Source organism: Atractosteus spatula, chromosome 18 (assembly GCF_055471065.1).
Source record: "Atractosteus spatula isolate fAtrSpa1 chromosome 18, fAtrSpa1.hap1, whole genome shotgun sequence".
NCBI lineage: Eukaryota > Metazoa > Chordata > Actinopteri > Semionotiformes > Lepisosteidae > Atractosteus > Atractosteus spatula.
In genome coordinates, this window is record NC_142723.1 from 12,873,847 (window position 1) to 12,884,150 (window position 10,304).

A 10,304-nucleotide genomic window follows, 5' to 3' on the forward strand; every position below is an offset into this window, starting at 1 on the left:
GCAGCCAGGTCTGCCTGTGTCCCCAGTTTCTCTGCTCAGGCTGTGGTCACTGAGTCTGTCCTGTCTGGAGAGCCAGGTCTGCCTGTGTCCAGTTTCTCTGTCCAGTCCGTGGTCACTGAGTCTGTCCTCTCTGGAGAGCCAGGTCTGCCTGTGTCCAGTTTCTCTGTCCAGGCTGTGGTCACTGAGTCTGTCCTCTCTGGAGAGCCAGGTCTGCTTGTGTCCAGTTTCTCTGTCCAGGCTGTGGTCACTGAGTCTGTCCTCTCTGGAGAGCCAGGTCTGCCTGTGTTCCCAGTTTCTCTGCCCAGGCTGTGGTCACTGATCCTATAATTTGTCAGGGTCTGCTTCTCCTTGTTACATTTCAGACCAGGTGAGATAAGCAGTCAGTGCATTGACCATTTCCATCCTCACATCTGGAGGAAAACATCCACAAACTGATTTTGATTTTTGTTTGCTAATCTACAACTCTCTAGATATGTGCATGCATGAGGACGATTATGTCAGACAAGAAGATGCCGATGTGAAACAGATCTGATTCAGGCCTGTTAAAACCTTTGCTAAACCAGATTATCAGGCCCCTGTCATGTCGTTCTGCTGCCTCTCTGTCTTAGGACCTGTGTGACAGACAGGTCCTGTCAAATACTGTCTGCATCCTGGGATATTGACCATCTGCAGGGTTTCTGAGGACCTCGATTAGCAGCCAGGCCTCTCTTTACGACAGTTTACTGTAGCAGCATTTTCCTACTTTTACAAGTTTTCTTCCTGTGGTTTAATTGTGAATTTTGCATGGTTTCCCATGACCTCACTATGGTTTATTACTGCACATACCCAGACATGTGGTGTGTAACAGTGAGTACTCCAAGGTGCGTGGAAAGGTCACCATAGTATTGAACCCAAGACACCTTGATCACCAAAAGGGAGAAAGTATATGTGCTTCCCATCCCTCCTGTGCCTGTTTCAGCTACCTACGTGTTGCAAACCTTAACAATCAGATTCATGTCAAAGAAGCGAATCCTACTATTCTCTCACCAGACCCAGTAGGTCTAAACAATTTGACACAATTTGTGCTTTGATCAGTCTTTCCCTTTAAGACAAATGATTTGCAAATGCGGTTCTACTTCAGCCACAGTACAATAGTTCACATACAAGTCTCAGGGTGTTAACATTGAAGTGTCAAGATATTCCACCTCATTTGTACCGTAGGTAGACAGAGAAGAGACCTAGTTCTCACATACCCGATTCTCCCATTCCTAATACAGATCCCTTGTTCTGTATCTCTCACCCGGAATAGATAATGGACTGTTTTCTGAAAAAAGCCAGAAGCTCACAGTGTTTATTTACAAAGCAATGTCAGTAAATGAAGTGCTGGGACACTCAACTTGGATACAGCTTTCTCCCGGTTTTTCACTTTTCCGAAGACCGAGTGGAGGAGCTGAAATGCGAGAATAGAACATTTACTTCACTTTTCTATTTGAAATCATTTCGAAATGAATCAAATCGAGACAGTTCTTATGTTTCTATTTGATTTTCAATTTGTGTTCATCTCTTCCAAAGGCTGAATGAGATTTGTAAGTGGAACGGGTCGCAGGCTCATTAGGGAGTTTTCGGGGGGTGTAACAAGCCAGACAGAAGCAGAAGGAACGCATGTCTTTTCCGCGTCAATGGATCGAGACCTGTCTTAGTCAAAAATAAGAGAGCAAGTTCTTAATTAGCAAGTTGCGGATTGACTGCGTATGGCTCTGTGTGGAAGCAATACACTTTAACTACAGTATTTTTGCTACCAAGGTGAAGAGCAAAAAAAATCATCTTAACGATTAAGAGGATCAGTTCCAGATGCCGTTTAGCGCTGATGATTAAGGACCTAATTGGAACAAGAAACTGCAGAGAAGGGGATACTCCAATACCAGCACCGGGCACCACTAGGATACAGCACACCCAGTAACACAGAGGCAGCAAAGATGCCCATACAAAAACCTGATAACACCGATACCATGCACAACAGCATATAAAACAACAGCTCAATTTAGCAGCACAGAATAACAGAGCCAACAATATAAGATGAGCCTAGGAGTCTGTTGCTGCACTAGTTCAGGCACTGTGGGTGTCCAAAAAAGCAACACTCTGTACTACTGAAGGGGTTTCACAACTATTTAGGTTCTTATATAAAAAAAAAGCTTTTAAAAGATTTGATAATCAGAACGTTGCTGAAAGGTGACCTGATTTAATATTATTTGCTTTATAGGGAATCTGGCTCCTGAGTCCTGCTATCTGGATTATTTCCATATTTTGGCCAAGGTTTTAAAGAGGGGTTTCAGCCATTCTCGAAACAATTTGCTCAATTCTAAGGAGAGGCGATGTGGGCCTACACAAAGGAAAACAAATCAGTTCCTCTTCTAGAAAGAAGAGACTTGGTGAACCATCCAGCTTGTCTGTTGCTGTACAGTAATTAATTTCAAAGCAGAAAGCCAAATAACAGGGTTAGTTTTAAAAGTGACAATATATAAAGTCCTGCGCTACAAATAATACCAGGTGCTAGGTTAGGTTTAGTGCTGTTGTCAACTCACAGCTTCTGTGGAAAACAAGCAGGCCAATAACATGTTTCAGCAATGGAGAGCACAGAGGCAGAAGAGGCAGCTCCGTTTCCCTCCAAAAGTTACCTAGACAAAGCCCTGAGCCCCCACCGCAGGTGCGGGGCCAGCTGTTGAACTCCAGGAGGTGGGCGGGGTCGCCTCTGAACAAGAACAGGCCCCATCTGTGCCTGCCGCACCAGGGCATTATCTCTCCGTGACATATAGTCAGCACTCTTAGAACCCCCTTCCACCCCCCCCTCCCCTCCACCATTCCCCAGTCCTCTCCTGAAAAAAAACAACAACCAACCCAACACCCACGCCATTCTCCGATTGGTCGGCGCCCCTGAACTCCCGCCTCCCTGCCACAAGCCACGCCTCCTCTGCATGCTCCCTCCCCCTCCTGAAGGGCGGGGGGGAATGAGGGGGGGCTAGCTGGCATTGTACTCGCTGCATTGCGCTTCAGCAGGGGTCAGACTTGGTTGGATAAAACATGATTAACACCCCACCACCACCCCCCCTTGGCTTCTACCTCACACACACACACTTTCTCCCCAGACAATAACGTGCTGAGACAATGGACACATGCCGATGGAGCCCCCCTTGTCCATATGTTGCCGTCTTGGCCAGGCATTTTGAGCCTGGAGGGAGGGACGCCTCTGGTGGCTCTGCCCTTCACAACTCCATTGGAGATTCAGGGTTATTCCAGAACTGACATTCCAGTGACTCTGCCGGACAATTCCCCGATATATGAATTTTATCTGGGCGTCTTCTTTTGGGGGGTGCTGGGGAATTAACCCCAAGTCTCGCGATTTTCGTTCCGAATTCCTGACCATTTTGCTACCGTGAGAGAAAAATTAAAATCTTGTTCATGCTGTTGGGAAATAACAAATTAGAATGCGTTATTTCTAAATTGGGCTGTTTAGGAACAATCCCTCAAGGGGACAGCGAGAGTCACAGCCCGCAATCTGGAGAAAAGGAGGAACACTTTATCTCCTTTAGTCACTACTAATAAACTTCATGTAGGCCAGTTCCACTAGGATCCCAAGAGCAAGTGTCACAGCCAGGAAATCCAAGATTTAATGGAACAGGTGAAGGTTTGCTCCATGCTGGGAAGAAACAACGTTTTGGCTGTGGAGCCTTTTCCAGGTGTTCCTTTGCAGCCTATACGCACGCTGACGCAGCTCCCAGCTTGAACGAAAGACTTAGTCCAACATTCTGGATGGAATCAATATTTAGCTCACAGCTTCTTCAGATGGGTTCATTTTAAGCAGGAGTTCAGTGCAACAGAATAGAGTTTTTGAGCTGGCCAGGATGTTTTTCTGCCATGAAGCCTTTTCCCTGTGGTTATGGAAAAGAGGCAAGGCTTTAGAAACTGGTGGGTAAATATCCAGTTTGGGTAATAATGATAATTGCTTACACTTATATAGCGCTTTTCTGGACACTCCACTCAAAGCGCTTTACAGGTAATGGGGACTCCCCTCCACCACCACCAGTGTGCAGCCCCACCTGGATGATGCGACAGCAGCCATAGTGCACCAGAACGCTCCCCACACACCAGCTCTCAGTGGGGAGGAGAACAGAGTGATGAAGCTAGTTCATAGAGGGGGGTTATTAGGATGCCATGATTGGTAAGGGCCAATGGGAAATTTGGCCAGGACGCCGGGGTTACACCCCTACTCTTTTCAAGAAACACCTAGGGATTTTTAATGACCACAGAGAGTCAGGACCTCGGTTTTACGTCTCGTGGTTTAGCATTAGAATAGTTTAAAGCACATCATGTCGATTGACGTAATTCAACTGGTGTTTACCCCTCGTTTACATTTCGGAGTGAAAGTGCCCAGGGTCTACGAACACCAAAATCTGTCCCTGGCACACAGACAAACGTCGCGTCAGTGCTCACAGACCTCTTGTACTCATGTGCTCGCTGGACACTGAGACCAGAAAGCCTGCGAGGTACTGCGGCTGAAGTCACAAGTGTTCTGACAGAAATTTGTCCGGCTGCCCAGAGGGGAGAAGAAAGAGGAGACGGTGATCTGGAGACTGGATAATCCATCCCGGAAAAAAAAATTGTTTCCAACCTGAAAATGTGCAAGCCTAACCAAAGAGTTCAACTGACAGAGCTGCTGTTCTGGCACAAAAAATGAACAATAAAAAAATAAAGTGTCTTTCAACAAATTGGAAATGGGCAGGCCGACTAAAACATTTTTTTTTTAGATGGGTGAATTCACTTACCTTTCAGTTTTGAAACCATATTTTTAAAAATGAAAAAAAAAAGTGTATGTGACTAACCTGTTACCCTTTTCAGCTGTGGTGGGCACGCTGTGGCCTCTGAGTAACCCCACGATACACTTGAGAAGATCTTGAGAGAGGCTGAAAATGGAATAAATGTCAAATGTGGTTACACTGGCAAAGCTTTCTGAGAGTTTTTGTCATCAGGCACATTTACACATAGGCTGTGTGGTCCTTATATTTTTTCGGTTTGCTACTTAGAATCAGATTCTCATCCTGGAAACGGGAACAAAAAAGAAAGAAAAGAAAAAAAAAGTGGAAACATTTGCGGTCTTCGTTGCTCATTATCACGACATGTGCCTGATGAAACCTATACAGGGCACGACGGTCTTGTACTTAAGTTGAAAATAAACTCTCGGAAATGTGTGATAAAATCCTGCCCCATTAATTCCTCCTTTCTTTATTTGGTAATCCGAACCTGTAGTAATTTGAAAAAGGAGGGGTATTTTTGTCAAAAGAATTTTATGCCCCTCAGTTTTTCAATTTTCTTCTTCCCCCTGCTCCATTACACAAAAGCTGCCTTCTACAAAGCAAATAAGCCTCTGCCCGGACAATGTACAGGCTCTGGCACAGGCGAAAGTGAAACTAACTTGGCGGGCTGAAAAGAGCTCTATCCTCTGTCTGACAGCCGGTCCAGCCATCAGTCTTTGGGGATGAATGCTTTGGTGTTGTGGATGAGGAGAGCAGCCCTCAACAATACCAAAACAGGGACAAAGATATGATTTCATTATCAAGCTTTTGAGAGGTTACAGAACCTGACCTCGTGACCTCCTGACCTCTGCCCTGACATCACATGACCCTGCAACACCAAGTCCAGGCTTTGCCAGTAGGGGTTTGGCATGCAAGGTTATTGTGGCCCAACTGTTGGTCCATGATATTTTCCATTCACTTTTTCGGCTGATTGTCCCAGAGACAAGCGCATGGCTGAGCGAAAAGGACACAGCCCTAACGCCTGGCATTGTGGTGCTATGTGAGCCCCCCGCTGTTTGAATATGGAAAAATTCAAATTCTCCTCTGCTGCCATTCCCCAGTGGGAATTCATTGCAAAGCTGGATCCAAATCAGATATTTTTCAGATGACCCTATATAATACAGGGACTCGTCAATGAGCTTTGCATCAATGTCTGACAGTGCTTGAAGTGGAAATAGAGTTGCCTGCCTCCCATTTAAAAAAAGTTTAGTCCAATATTTGACAGAAACAGGCGTGTTTCTGAGTTTAACACTATGTAAAAATAACAAGAAGCCCTTTCTTTGGCTATTGACTGTAAAGATGGAAATTTGCCTCACTTTGTCTTGTTTTTATCCTGATGAATGAAAGAACACCTGGTCCCTCATCTCAGTCAGAGAGGGCTCTGAATTTGTCTTGGGAGCATCAGAATTAGTTGAGGGGAAATGAGCTCAGGAATTTGTTTTTATTATCAGCTTAACTCTACGTATTAATGTACAGGACTAATAAGCACCACATATTAGAAAGTTCAGTATCTCGGATTATAAGCAGGTGCTGTATGTTTGCAATCTAACCCTACGGGCCTCATCAGGCCTGTACATGGTGGAGTTATTAGGGACTTTATCAGGATTGGGTTCATATGCAAAAAAAACCCTGAAAAGCCTGATTTGCTTGTAGAGTGCACAGGACAGTACCAGCCCAGTTCAAACACTGGCAGCTGCTACTGCAAAGTCACTGACAACAGGACAGGCCAGGATGCAATTGTATATGAATGTGTGGTTGGGAATGGGATTAGTTCATGGATTGGGATATGTTAGTTTATGGATAAGGTCTGAAATATATCAAGGCGCTCAGATCTAGGGCTCCCATGTGGATCGGCAAAGTGCAGACGCTTGTTCCAAAGGCAGCATTGCACATGTGGGTCTGAGGTATGCGACCAACAGAATGGGACCTAAGACTTCCCCAGTGGCAGAGCACAACTGACTGACGTCAGGGAGAGACCGCACCTCCTCTAGCTGGCGCTAACTCACCTGTCAGGTACCGCGGAGCTGTGCAGTGAGCCAAAAATCTGACACATGTAAATAACTGTGAAAGGTTCTCGTCCACCTGGGTCCCGTGCAGATGTGACCGCCGCGGTTCCGCGCGGGCTCGTGCCCCTGCCGCTCCGCCCTGCTGGTGTCCGTCCCGCAACACCTGGGGGCGCGAACCCGGGTCTCCGGCGTAACGCAACAGGGAACCAGCCGAGCGAGCTAAAGGAGACCTCCCCCAGCCCGGGCGGCTGAGGTCCCTGCTACGCGCAGGGAGGGGCGATGACGTCACAGCGCTGACACTAGCTCCGCTACACAGATCGGTGAAAGAGGGGCACAGAAAGAACTGAAGATTCCAACCTGGTCAGGCAGGAAGAAAAAAAAACTGATTATTTCATTGCAAAAAGATGCTCAGATCTTATTCCTATACAGTCCCCAGCAATGTGCCACAGCCATAAATGGAATGAAAGCACCACCACAAATGACACTGGAAATACCTCTTCAGATTGCAGCCCTGTGAAGAGGAAAACCTATATTCCCGTTCAACATTTATTAGGTGTAAAACAAGGCTGTTTTGGGCTGATTAACTGCTGTGGGGTTTTTGATAGCAGCACGTAACATGAGCATCAGAATTGACTTTTCCCCTCTTCAGCTTGTCTTGTTCATTCAAACCAAACTATGGACTTATCAAAAAGACTCCTAGGCTTACAGTATATTTTACTGTCGGTTTGTAGTCCTCTTGATCATGTTGTGAAAGGAAGGCTCTATCTGTACGCGTGCCTGGCATTTTATTAAGTCGGGTCGTGTGTTTGGGTTCTGAGACCCAACCCCCACCCTTCTATGACCTCCTGTCTCGTCTGGTGTAGTCAGGGGCTAAACCTCAGAGTCTCACGTGACACACGTAGGAGCAGCATTGTGGGTAGTCTCAGGTCGGAGTGCATAGATTCAATCAGCGTGTCTCGGCTCCCCTGCAAATTGCTTATTCTCGCTGTCCCTCCCACCCCCCACCTCCACTCATCACCTCCCCCAACCCCAGCTCATCCATCAGGCCTGTCATCAAGCACAGCTCCCTGTGTCAGGGCCTTAACCCCTGACCTGCCACACTGCGATCTTTCAGAGCTGAGCGCGCAAGGGGGAGATACACCAAACAAGACAGCACAGCACGGCGAAGGAGACTAGACTCTTCTGGGGGCGACGGCCCCAAGCCTTTCTTACCCAGACAGCTTTCTTGTAATGGGCCCCAGCTTTGAGACGATTGAGGCTGAAAGAGAAACAAAAGGGACACATTCAACTTCCCCAAAACAATTTTGGAATGATCGAGGTGTCCTGCAGGATTCATTGAGATCCACTGGGGAGAATGGCATAAACACCAGGATACCATTTTAAATTCTTGCGCTAAGACCTAAGTTGGTAGGAGAGTAAAATTCACCTACTGCACACGTTTCAGCTCTGTCTGTCAGTCTATGCATCACATTTTCAATTTTCAACATAAATTGATCATTACCACAGCCTGCATCAAATAACTGCATGTGGCAATGCCCTCCAATTAGATATGGAGCATTTTTGTTTTGTTTTGCATTCAAAGCTGCAGTGCATAGTCCTAAACTATTTCAGGAAAGTGTCTGTTAAAATTCAGTCTCATTCAAATATTTTTTTTTCCTCCCAGCTGAAAGAGGAGCTCACATCAAGCTTGCACTTTTTCCATTCCACTCTAATGCAATTTTGTGATACAACCAGCTCCTTAATAGCTATAATGACCTACAGTGATCCTGCTGATTGTCAATTAAGCAACTAAGAAGCTTGTTGCAGCATAACAGTGCAATACAGTGGACTGGATGGGCTGCAAGTTCAGTACATGTCTATACAATGGCTGACAACTCATGCAGATTCATCAGCTTTTCTCACTATCCTTTACATGGCCACTCTCAGCTGATTGGAACACTAATTGTGAGCCAACAAGGAGGTGTTTGCTGAAAGGAAGTGATCCATCAGTTCCATCACACCTCCAGTGTAGAGATAGAGATGAGTGAAGGATGCAAACATGAAACAACAGCTCCCAGGTTTAGAAAATTGCCACGATTGACTATATCTGACTACAAACCCATATGTCATCATTGTTAGTAAAACTCACCCATAGCATTTTGCTTGAACTAAAGATATCAGCAATGACTGACAGAAGGCTACAGTCTATGAGGCTATCAAGGACTAACTAACTTTCAGAGTCAATCAATCTGGACATATCACCAAGAATAAAGTACCACTGTAGTGCTGTATACAACGCTCCCTGTTTAAAGCCTTTTTATAACGCAGGAAATGAAATATTTTGCAGCAGGTGACACCGTTATGATGGCCAAGTTAATAGATCTCTGGAATTATTGAGTATCTGGAGACTGAGCGCTGTGTGTGAGAGTATACGAAAAGATAGTGTAGATCCACGCATCTTCTCCTGTAGGCATGAGATCTGAGGTGTTGTGAGTTAGCTTGTTTCCTGTGCAGCATCCTTTTTTTTAAAAGGTAAGTTATGAAGTGAAAACAATGGAGTGGCTTCCCATAATCATTATCTCAGGGGAGCTCCTTTGACAGACTGCGGACTTGGAATATGTTCAAAGGGGAGCCAAACACATTCAAAGCTGAAGGCACATTCGGAGCGTGCTATGGACATCATATAAACTGCCTGTGTCTTAACTGAGCGTGTCTGGTGCTATTTTGAAGACTAAAATGTTTTAACTTGTAACGTGGCTTCTGATGTTTACAGCATTAATAATCGTTGGGTTTCGGAGTTCTGGCCCTTGGCCTGGGAGGAACCTCTGGGAGGTTTGTTTCCCAGGGGAAGGGAGATGAGTGGCGGAATGGTGCGCCCCGCCTGCTGTCCCCCCCTCCCTCCTCCCCCGCCTCTGGCAGGAAGCCGCAATCAGGCAATGGAGGGGAGCTGGTGACCCCAGGGCAGGGCTGCACCTCCTGAGGACACACTGGGCCTGTTCCGCTCGACTTCCTCTTCTCAAACGTGCAGGGTCCCCTCTCCTCCCTGCTTCACTGGTCACTTATCTGCACAAGTCCCATGCATAGCCAGCTCTGGCTGAAAACGCCCCTAATTCCGTCCGCTCTGAAGAGCTCGAGCTGTTCCCCTGATTAAAAAAGCACAACTAAGCATTCTCGTTGCTACACGAAGAGGTCTCAGTTCTAAATGCACACGTTCGTCCTCAACACGCGTGTGAATATACCATTCCTCTTTAAAACAAAATGGCAGCTGATGATCCATCCAAGAAGCCTTTGTCTCTGAACAGGCAATGCCTGAAAAGTCCCCTAGTGAAGCAGCAACTTCACTAGATCCCATTTTTTCACCCCTGTGTACTGCTGTGGTCTATCCTGTGGGGGTTTGAATTAATTATATTTATTTTACCTGAATTCCTACACAATCCCATTAAAAAAGATGGAGGGGCTGTAGGGGATAGAAAGACATAGCGGATCAGCATTA